At 48.6% G+C, this 10,873-nt stretch overlaps 1 protein-coding gene across 2 annotated transcripts in view; it reads left to right on the top strand.

The window, feature by feature from the left end:
- Positions 1-3,305: 3,305 nt before the first annotated feature.
- Positions 3,306-10,873, top strand: part of PACSIN2 (protein kinase C and casein kinase substrate in neurons 2) — a 141,432-nt gene continuing 133,864 nt past the window's right edge. The window contains exon 1 of one of the 2 annotated variants that reach the window (XM_022597153.2): positions 3,306-3,422. The gene's annotated coding sequence lies outside the window, so the exon portion shown is untranslated. The remainder of the gene's footprint in view (positions 3,423-10,873) is intronic. The other variant, XM_022597152.2, reaches the window with a different exon arrangement.

Here is a 10,873-nt window from a genome sequence, read left to right as displayed (position 1 = left end):
CATTTACAAGGAATTCAGATCTTTACATGACTTGGCAGAGGAGAGCTTCATTCCAAGGTATATTCAGAAATGTGTTCCTCCGGCCTCAACAGTTAACACTTTGATGTCTCTAGAATATTAACAGTTGGTGCAGAGAGCATGTTCTTGGGCCCATGTTCTTTTTTTAATCACAAATTTTTAAAAAGAGCACTTTTACAAAATGCAAACAGGTCCTTGGAAAACACTCAACAACCTCTGGCTGTGCCAGCTATGTCCTAAGAGCATCACAGGTGTGATCTCAAGAGTCCTTGCAGTTTCTCTAAGTGTTAGACTCTGTGATTATACCCATTTTACAGCTGAGAAAACTGAGACCTGGAGTGGCAAAGCAGATTGCCAGCATCACACGGCTACTCACTGCTCAGCTGCACACTCCAGCCAAGCAGAACCCTCCTGTCTCCTTGGACAGCAGGATTTCTTGCCTCTGGGCCTTTGCCCTCATCCTTTCCATCCACTTTGGCTCAGTTAAATATCACTGCCTTCAATATCGTCGCCCTCCAGGGATCACTGCGGTCACTCATTGGGGAGGCCTCTTCTAGACTCTACGTCCTTGCTGAGTCTTCCCAGGAGCACAAACAGGACCCAGGTCCGTCCCTCCCTCGATCCACCCCATCCCTTGCCCTGCACATTCTCTAAACATTGGAAGTACTTGTCGATCAAGTGAATATCTGTAACAGATTTTGATTTTTTTTTTCTTGGAAGACACACGTATATCACTGTACAAGAACTGTATCTGGACGTTTCAAATTTTTTGGAGAATGTTTTGTTCTCTGTGAAAGTATGTTTTAACATCGGCTGTCTGTTTATCCTGGCTGTTTAGTGGGAAATGGCTAATAAAGGACCAGTCAGCCTTTGCCCCAGACTCAGGTAATGAGCACATTTTGCAAGAAGAAGGGAGCAAAATGACATTGACAAAGCGTGACCACGTTAACCGCTCAGATACTAAGCACTCACGCCTGCATCCAGAGCTGCTTCCCGTGCTTCTACCTGATTTGCCCCATTTACTCCTTGCCACAGTCCTGTGAGGTGAGCTCTGTCATCACCCCCGTGTTACAGATTGGGACACAGAGATGCAGAGAGCTGCAGCGACTTGCCCAAGGCCCCTCAGTGGGGGAGGAGCAGAGGCAGGATTGGGCTCCAGGCCTGTTTGGATCTGATGGGAGGAGGCTGGGTGCAACATTGTGAAATGTTTGTGGGGGTCAAAGTTGGGATGCTCACAGCTTGGAAAGGGGAGGTCTCTTTGGAAAAATAGCCTGATAAGCTGCTGGAACAGAGATGAGACTCAAAGAACTGAGCAAGTGTCAGAGTTCTGGTGAAAGAAATGAGAGGAATTTTGTTTTTGTCTTCAGAAGGAAGGGGAGAGAAAAGAAGGGAGCCAGTGTGCAGAGCCCAGAGCGCTGCCTGGGTCACATAGCCAGGTAGTGACCTCAGAGCCAAGAGGCCAAAAGGGCTCAGGAGGTGTCTCATGTTGCTAGGCAGTGCCAGGCTGGATGCCTCCCTGTGGGGTTCAGTCTGCAGGAACCCCTGCTAGCCTCACCAGTGGTCGGTGTGAAGGGGGATTATGTGAGTGTGTGCAAATGGAGACGGGGATGATGGCAAGGACCAGCGAACATGTGGGAAAGAGCAGGAGGCTGGAGGCAGAGGTGATGCACTTGTTCAGAAACCATGGGGAGACTCTGGATCTTCAGAGGGCCTGGAAAAGCAGTGCACCTGGAATTTCCCCAGATCTCAGAGGGCTGGGAGACTCCAGCTGATGACTGGGTTCTGCACATGTGGTCCAGAGGTGTTTTGGGTGGCAGAGTGGTCCCTGTGGGCTGAGTCCTGGAGAATGGCAGGGAGTTCTTGGCAGTAGCTGGTCCTGGCACAGCATGGTAGTGCTTTTTTAAAATATATATGTCAACTGTATCTCTTTTATTAACATTTTTATCGGAGTATAGTTGATTTACAATGTTGTGTTAATTTCTGCTGTACAACAAAGTGATTCAGTTTTACACGTATATACATTCTCTTCCATATTCTTTTCTGTTATGATTTATCACAGGATATTGAATATAGTTCCCTGTGCTATACAGTAGGGCCTTGTTGTTTATCCATCCTATAGATAATAGTTTGTATCTGCTAACACCAAACTCCCAGTCCGTCCCTCCCCCACCTCCCCTCCCCCACCTCTCTTTAGACTGTATGGATCCTTTTTTTTGTCTTGATTTTATTATTTTTTTAACATCTTTATTGGAGTCTAATTGCTTTACAATGGTGTGTTAGTTTCTGCTGTATAACAAAGTGAATCAGCTGTACATATACATATATCCCCATATCCCCTCCCTCTTGCGTCTCCCTCCCACCCTCCCTATCCCACCCCTCTAGGTCACAAAGCAGGTGGTGCCTTTCTTTTTCCTCTTTCTTAATTATTATTATCACAAGCACATTGCAACAGAACAAATACTTAAAAAGGGAAAAACCACTCTGTTTCTGGTCCTTGTGCAAATGTAGTAGCAGTTTTAGAGTCCCCGCCATTTCGTATCTGGCTTTTCCTTTTAACATTTTAGTTTAAGCGTTTTTCCATATTGCTGCACCATCGTCGTGATTATTTTCAAGGTGGTGATGTGGATCCACTTCAGGCCTGGGATCTGGCTGACCCGGTTTCTAATCCTGGCTTTGACATTTATTTATTTACTCCGGCCCCCCCGACAAGTTACCTGGCATCGGTTCCCTAAACCCTCGCGTGGGCTCTGTGAACACGCGCGAGCGCACACACACACACACCGCTCTCTGTCTTGCTTAAACTAAGCCGGCTCAAGTCAATCTGAGGAAGCCCTGATGACATTGGCTTCTGTGAGTGCCTTAGGGGAGAAAACTTTCAGAAAGACTACCTTCCCTGAATTCCCAGTTAAGTGCGGTGCGACCCTCCCGCGGCCCCCACCTCTGGGCGCCCGCAAAGCTGAAACACTGACTCCAGGCAGTAAGTCTTGCGGACCTCAGCCTCTGAGCGACTCGGGGAAAGTGACCCCAGCCGCCCTCTCCTCAGTTAAGCAGGCTCTCCCCCTTTGATTGACAAAGGTAGTCGCCAATGACGCCCACGGGAGGTCCCTTTGGCGCGCTAGGGGGCGTGCCGCCTCGTCTCTCCTATGGCCCAATCAGGGACGCTGAAGGGGCTGTGGGGCGGGGCAGGCTCCCAGCAGCCAATGGCGCGAGCACAGCGGGCGCGGCGGGGGCGGGGCGCTCGGGGCTGGCGGCAGAAGCGGCCGCGGCGGGGCAGGGCAGGGCTGGACAGTGCGGCCAGAGCGAGGGCGGGAGCCGGGCCGGGGCCGGAGCCGGAGCCGGGGCTGAAGACGCGGTCGCGGCCAGAGAAGGGTGCGCGGCGTGTCGGGAGGCGAACAGCGGCCAAGGTGAGGGGCACGCCGCGACGGTTGGGGCGCCGCGGACGGACGCGGAGCGCTGGTCGGCGGCCGGGCCCGCGCCCTGTCAGGCCGCCACGCTGGGGCCGCGCTCCGCGCCCGAGGGCAGCCTCTGGGGCCGCGCCGCCGGCGCGCGAACTTCCTGTCGCTGTGGGAGGGGGTGTGTTCTGGGGCCACCGCGGGCGCCGAGGGGCGTCCGGGGGCCGAGGGGGGCGCCAGAGAGGACGTCGAGGGGCCTCCGGAGGGCTGGGCTTGAGGAAAGCTGGGGGCCGAGGGGTGCGGGGTTGGTGCGGGGGCGCCACAGAGGAGAGGACGAGTTCTCGGGTTGAGGGCTTGCTGGAGAGAGAAGTTGGGGAGCGGGGCCCGCGGAGGCAAGAGCGCTGCCGCAGAAGGGGGGACGGACGACTTTAGGAGAGACTTGGGGAGGGGATGCGGGGAAGCCGAGGGGTGCAGGGGTTCCCTGGGGGAAGCGCGGGCGTCTCGGGGAGCCGCGCCGGAGGAGAGGGGGCCCGGTAGGCGCCGGTTAGAGGGCAGGGCTGGGCCCGAGGGTGGCCTGGAGGGGAGGGGGCGGCCAGAGCAGGCGGGACACATATGCGGACGCGCTTATTTGGGGCGCTTTGATGACCGTCCTCCATTTCCTTCCTTCCCACCCTCCCTGTCCCTCTTCTGGCTCTGTGGGGCGGGGGGATGGCAAGCCGTTCTTTGTGAGCAGGTCCTAGGACTGGGGGAACGGGCAGGAGAGGCTGGGGGTGTTTGCCCGGTTGCCCCTCGTAGTTTTCCCAGACTGTCATTTTTAGAAACGTGAGTCTCCAGCCTGCTGGGGCATCCGGAGAGGCCTAGGATTGGAGAGGTAGTGATTTCTGCTGCTGCTCAGTTTCAGTGGCTTGTTGGGTTTCAGCTCCACCTGGGAAGGCTGGTTTTCTTTTCAGAGGAGTTGGTCAGGGGAGCGAGTTGTGCTTTCGCCGGGAGTCCCACACAGCTGCAGCCTTTGAGGATGCTGCTCTCGGGTTGGGTGCCTGAGGGAAGGCGGCCTTCAGGTGGGGTCTGTGCACCATTCCTGGGTCTTGTCTTCTCTCCTTTACCCCAACTGTCCTGTGTTTCTGTGGTTAAGGAGGGTTGGCTGCTCAGAGACTCCACGGCTACTCATTACACTGTTTACCAAACACACCCTGGCTGTCCTGATGAAAATCAGGAGACCAGCTCAGAGAATTTAAACCTGGGCTACGGGCGGTGAGCTCACACCAATTCCTTCCCTTCTCTGTAGTTCCTTCCTCTTCAGTTATCCCAATATGCTGAAGTTCTGTTTTAACCCAGGGCAAGGGAGCCAACCAGGTGGGCTCGGTTGAATGCCAGCCCTCCCCTTCTTGCATGAAAGTTCTTATTACACTTGATTCACAAGCCTGCCTGCAGCCTCCCCATAGAGGCATTGAATGGGAGCCAGTGCAACTGGGGTTTCTCTTGATTCACGTGGGAAACAATAATCTGTGTGCACTTAAACTTAATTCTAGAGTTTCACAGTCTCCTTATGTTAGTTGAGATATGAGACCACTACATCAAAAACTTTTCTGTGGTGTGTTTTTCTTTTGACAATTGTCTTGCGGCTTTAAAGAAACTGGCCATTAGCCTGATGATATTTATTACTTGGGAAAGTAACGTAACACAGAGGAATAGATGAGTGATTAGGTCTGCACTCTTAATTCACTTTTTTGGAGAAGAATAAAAATTCATTTGAATGGAAATATCATTCTTAGCTCACGCTGTTGGGGAACTGAAACTTTATTACTTTTAGTCTCAAATGTATAAGATATAGGTCATAATATTTAAATGATCTAACAGCAGGCATATATAGAAAGCTGTATCTGTTTTTTTAAAATAAATACTCCATGTCCTTTTTTATAAAGCGTGTTGATTTTTAAAAATTAATTAATTCATTCATTCATTAATTTATTTGTGTCGGATCTTAGTTGGGCACGTGGGCTCAGTTGCCCCGCGGCATGTGGGATCTTAGTTCCCCAACCAGGGATCGAACCCAGGTCCCCTGCATTGGAAGGTGGAGTCTTAACCACTGGACCACCAGGGAAGTCCCAATATCTAGGTTTTGAACATGGCTTGTTGCTGGGAGATAAAGTTGTCTTTCCCAGTCTTGGATGCCCAGTCCAGATCTCTGATGGCCAGGCAATTTCTGGGGTGGGAGATGAGGGGCATTTGTCCTTACATTTTTTCATTTCTTATTATTCACTTGAATAATTATTATTCACTTAAATAATAATAATTATTCACTTAAATAATAATCTGTGCAGACCAAGTTAAGGGCCTGGTGCTCAGGTTTCCTTCTTTTGACCAGGTCACAGTTGATTCCAGGATGTTATGGAATATCAAAAAGGTGGCATAGATTCCTTAATAATAGTAATGGCACCTTGTGTTTAGAGATCATGATAGCTTTTACCAAGTGCTCTCTGGCTACCCTTACCTGGACCTCCCATCTGACTCGGGCCTGCCTTATCTGCCATCAGATTGTACTGGTGACTTTGTGGAGGCCACCCTGTAGATTATGTGGGTAATGACCACATTCACATGAGCGATAGTGCTGGCTCAGTTTTTTTCCAATTAAGATTGTTTGGAAGTGCAGCGGCATACCTGAAGGCAGCGCAGCAGTGCCTTAGTTACGAAGTCAGTCAGTGTGCATTCCACAGGTAGAGACCTTACTTTATGGCCCTGGCAGTGATCCTTCACATACCTGAAAGCATGTCAGTGCCTGAAACCTGGTTCCTGATGGGCCCAGTAGTGGTCCCTGGGATGGCTGTGTAGGAGTTCCTTGAGACTGGTGGTGTTCAGACGATTATGCTGTGCTGACTGGAGGCAGTGTTAAAAGAAGAATTCTCAGAGTATTCTGCACAATGCAACATTCTTGGCGTATGTGTGGTTCCAATGGTAGCTATTCGAGGGGCAGTGGCCATCTAAGAGCACAAGCTTTGGTATTTTAATTAAAAACACAAATTGACAAAAACTCCTTACTTACGTTATATATTAGCTTGTAGTCATTCCCATGATTGTATGTTTATCTGTTTGCTTAATAAAACAGCATCATGTAGTCTAGTTTTCTTGTTTCCTAGAATAAAATCTTTATTTTCAATATTAAAACATCATCTGAGTGTTTCCTGACATTAGGCACTGAAAGAACAGCATATGAGAATATAGAATGAATAAAATGCTATCTCAACAGTCAAAGGCCTCAGCGATCAAAGGCCTCAGAAGCATTAAGAAAAAAAAAAAAGGATGGAAATTTTGCTATAACTTTAGAAACCACGTGTGTGGTGGTTTTTGTTTTTTTTTTTAATTTATTTTTGGCTGCGTTGGGTCTTCGTTGTGCGCAGCTTTCTCTAGTTGAGGCGAGTGGGGGCTACTCTTCGTTGTGGTGCGCGGCCTTCTCACTGCAGTGGCTTCTCTTTGTTGCGGAGCACAGGCTCTAAAGCGCAGGCTCGGTAGTTGTGGCACAGGGGCTTAGTTGCTCCGCGGCATGTGGGATCTTCCTGGACCAGGGCTCGAACCTGTGTCCCCTACATTGGCAGGCGGATTCTTAACCACTGCGCCACCAGGGAAGCCCCTTTTTTAAAAAATTTATTTATTTAGCTATATGAGCTTTATGTGACTTTTTTCCTCCCTGGAATGTGTGATAGTAGAGGGGGAGGAGCATAGATGGAGACTAGGAACCCTGGGCTCTGTCCAGCCTTTTCCTGACTAACCCTGAGGCCTAGGACAATCACATATCTTATGGTCTCAGTTTTCATGTTTGTAAAAGGAGAGCCTTGGAGGTTCTTAACCTTTTGAGAATCTGATAACAACTATGGACTTCTTCCCAGAAAGCACACTTGTGGACAGCATCAGAGGCCTGGACCCCAGATTAGGGATTCCTGGATCATCCCATCTCTAAGCTCCCTCTCACCTCTGATATTCTGTAACCCTATTTTCCTGGTCATCTTTGAGCTAATAATAATGATGACTTGTATTTATGGAAGACACATTCCAAAGCATTTTCACCTCTCATTTTTTGTCCCCAGAATATTTCTGAACAGTGTGGGTGGTGATGGATATTCCTTCTTCTGATGGAGAAAGGGGTACCAGACCTGTCCACCACTTTAGTAGCATTACACAGCCAGCGGCCTGTCCTGGGACCAGAGTCAGGGCTCCTGGTTGCCAGCTTGGGGTTTTTCCATTAGGTTTTGCTTCCTTGGTGGTTGGTTATGTTTGGCAGTGTAGATATCCCAGGATGTGTCACTTGCAGAGGAAATACTTGTGCATCTGCTGAAAGGACTGTTTTTTTTTTTGTCTGAATTTGGATCACTAAACACCTTTCTGCCTGACTGTCAAAAGGTTACTTATTTTGTTTTTGTTATTTTTTTGTGCCATACTTTTCATAGGGAAACATTTGTGGGACTTGAGCGTTTTGAGCAGAGTTGTTTAATGTTTATTGATTAAAGAGTACATTGAGATGATTACTTTTCTGTTGAGTGGTACTTGAGAAACTTGTGAAATAAATGTTAAGTGAAAATTCCAAACATTTGACTTGTTCTGTCGAATATGTCCTCACAGATGAGACTTTTCCTGCAGCCTGAGAGGCCCCTCCCTGGGCCCAGAGCTGCTGGGTGGGTTTGAGAGTTGGGTGTGGATTGTGCCAATGACCATGACTATCCAACAGTGACTTCTTGTGGCCTCCTGGCCAGATTCTGAATATTTTAGGGACTGTTTTTTTTTCAGTTTATTAACAGAATACAGTGTATCAGCTATATAAAGGGCTTGTGTAAGCAAAAAAATACTAAACTTTAAAGCCTCACAGATGTTAAATGGTTTATTACTGATGAAAAGAATCGTCATAATAAAGATGTTCTGAATAATCAGACATGGAGGTAATAGGATGGTATACGGTAGGTACCACTCAAATGTGGTATATGTGTGTGTCCTCCAGTCTTCCTATTATGTTATGTCTGATACCTGTAAGGAGACTGGCCGACATCATTCACTCTCCAGGCATGGAAAAGGGTATTTGCTCATTTCACAGTGCATTTCTTTAGAATACTGGAGAGGATGAGGCAGACATGCACAGCCTCACTGACATCGAACATAAAGCGTGATGTCATGTGTCAGCTTCCCTAGGTGAGTTACTCGCCAGAGAGGCATTGGTGAGATGAGGCTGTTAGAGGGCAAGGCCCACGATGAAGTGTAGACTCCAGGCTGCTGCCACTGTGCAGGGATGGCATCCAGTTAACTACACAACCTGCCTTGAGGTCTGCTAGTATTCACGGGCCCTTCTCTGACCAGGAAACTTGCATCTGTTGGCTCTTTTTTTCCAGAGGCCTGTCTGTGATTTATATATTGATAGAGCGGCAGAGCTGTCAGTAACGAGCTGGGGAACTCCATTAGGCTGCTGTGTCGAAGTGCCTGCTTTTTATTTAAAGTTCACTCCTGGGCTGAGTGTTCGGAAGGAGTGTACGCCGATGATGGGAGCTGGGCAAGGTGGGTCGAAGGGAGCCTTCCTGGCCACTGTGTGTGCAGTGCCCCTGACACTTGTCTCTCCTCACAGTCCTGGGATCCCGAGATTCAGGTGACTGTCAGGAGGTGAGCGTAGAAGCGATCCCATCTTTGTGACAGTAGCAGATGGGAGTGTGTACAAAGTAGGGGCAGACAGAGGAGGGTGGATCTGACCGCCCTCAGGACACTGCACAGAAGCTGGCCTTCAGGGAGGTGACTTCGGAGTGATTTTGCCACTCTCCAGACGCTCTCCAGGTGGCAGTGACTGGAAGGAGAGGCCCAGGCAGAGGCACGTCGTTGTAAAGAACTTGACGGTGTGAAGGGGCTGCTGAGGGTGGGGGGGGGGAAGGCTGGGTGGGCAGACTTCAGGTTGTGTGACCTGCCTTGCAGGCCAAGCTCGGGTTTGAACCTCCTCCTGGAGGGTGGAGTTCAATAGGGAGCTGTTTTGGGGTAGTAGACACAGCAGGTTGAAGCTCTGCCCAGAAGTGAAAGCGTCAGGTGAGAAGTCAGAAATGCAGATGGGGGAGGGGTGATTCAAGTGGCTTATTTTAACAAAAGTCACTTATGTCCCTGGAGGCTCAAGGATTAGTGTGGAAGTTCTTAGGAAGCAGTGCTAAACTCTGATGAGAGGGGCTTCCACAGTAGGACTGGCGTCAGTCTTAACTCAGTTCCTTTGCCTGAATTTACGTTTTTAGTTGGTAATACAGCATCTGCCTGGGTTCTGCCTCTCTTTTCATATGGCTTATGCTCACAAATCCATGCAGTTAGTGTGTAACTTTCACCGCCAGTTCCTGCAGAAAAAAGGTAGTATTTGCAGTAAGGTATAGGAAGTAACATGGTTTCAGAGCCACACAGTCCTGGGTTTGAGTGCCAGCTCTACTACTAGGTAACCGTGGTCTTCCTTGGCCAAATATTTCAACATCTCCAAAACCAGGATATTGACAGCCCCCTCCTCATACAACTTGGGGAGGGCAGTGTGAGGGAGCGGACCATAGACCCCGAGAGCTCAGCACCTGTGCCTGATTCATGGTGCCAGCGCAGTAACTTCCGTATCGCTCAAAGTGCAGGGTCTACTTGGGTGAATTTGCTAATTAAGAGAAATATACGTTTAAAGGGCTCAAACTGATGTTATATTATCCAATTCTATTGAAAATCCTTCTAAGATGTGTTATTCTTTTCTCAGCCTAAGTGTATTCAGTATACTCGGACCTCTCCTTGGTGACTCAGGGTCACAGGGATGCTGTTGAGGTTGTCGACATGGATGAGGCTTCTGACCCTGCATGGAACATACTCCCATCCCGCCCCTTACAGGGCCTGTCTTGTCTCTTCTTTCCACCTCCAGGCTTCTCTCTGATTCTGTCCCCTTTGTTGGGGTGAAGGCTTGAGGGCGATCTTTTCCTTTCTGGATTTTGAGGGCAGCCCTGCCACACAGAGGCCTTGCTCCCATCTGGGTTGGTGATTCTGTGCTTGAGTTGAATGTTACCTAGGTTATAGAAAGCCTGACCCTTGGTGTTGTGACTAGCCTTAGTGACTCAGAATTGGAAGGGACCATGTGTGATGGTGACAGTAGCTCATACTTAAGTAATGAAAAATTTAAAGGCTTGAAAAAGCAAATTGTAAAGCAATAGGTATACTCATCACAAGTGTAAAATATTAAAACAATATACAGCAACTATAGTTAAGGTTGTAGAAGTACGGAAAGTTTCTCCTTGATTTCCAAACTGTTCCATTGGCCTTTTACTTTTAGAATTAATATTTAAGTAATAACTTGACTCTATAATTAAAAATATATATATATGAATGGCTTGATTGTGTAGGCATTTTCAGTTTACCAGGAATTTTCCCATAGTCCTGATTTTGTTTTCAGAACAGCCTTGTTGGTTTGCTCCCCTCTTCATTTTTCAGAGGAGGATAAG

Source organism: Delphinapterus leucas, chromosome 11 (genome assembly GCF_059928025.1).
Source record: "Delphinapterus leucas isolate spDelLeu-1000000601 "Yukka" chromosome 11, BTC_Dleu_Yukka2, whole genome shotgun sequence".
NCBI lineage: Eukaryota > Metazoa > Chordata > Mammalia > Artiodactyla > Monodontidae > Delphinapterus > Delphinapterus leucas.
This window is presented reverse-complemented; position numbering and strand designations above follow the sequence as displayed.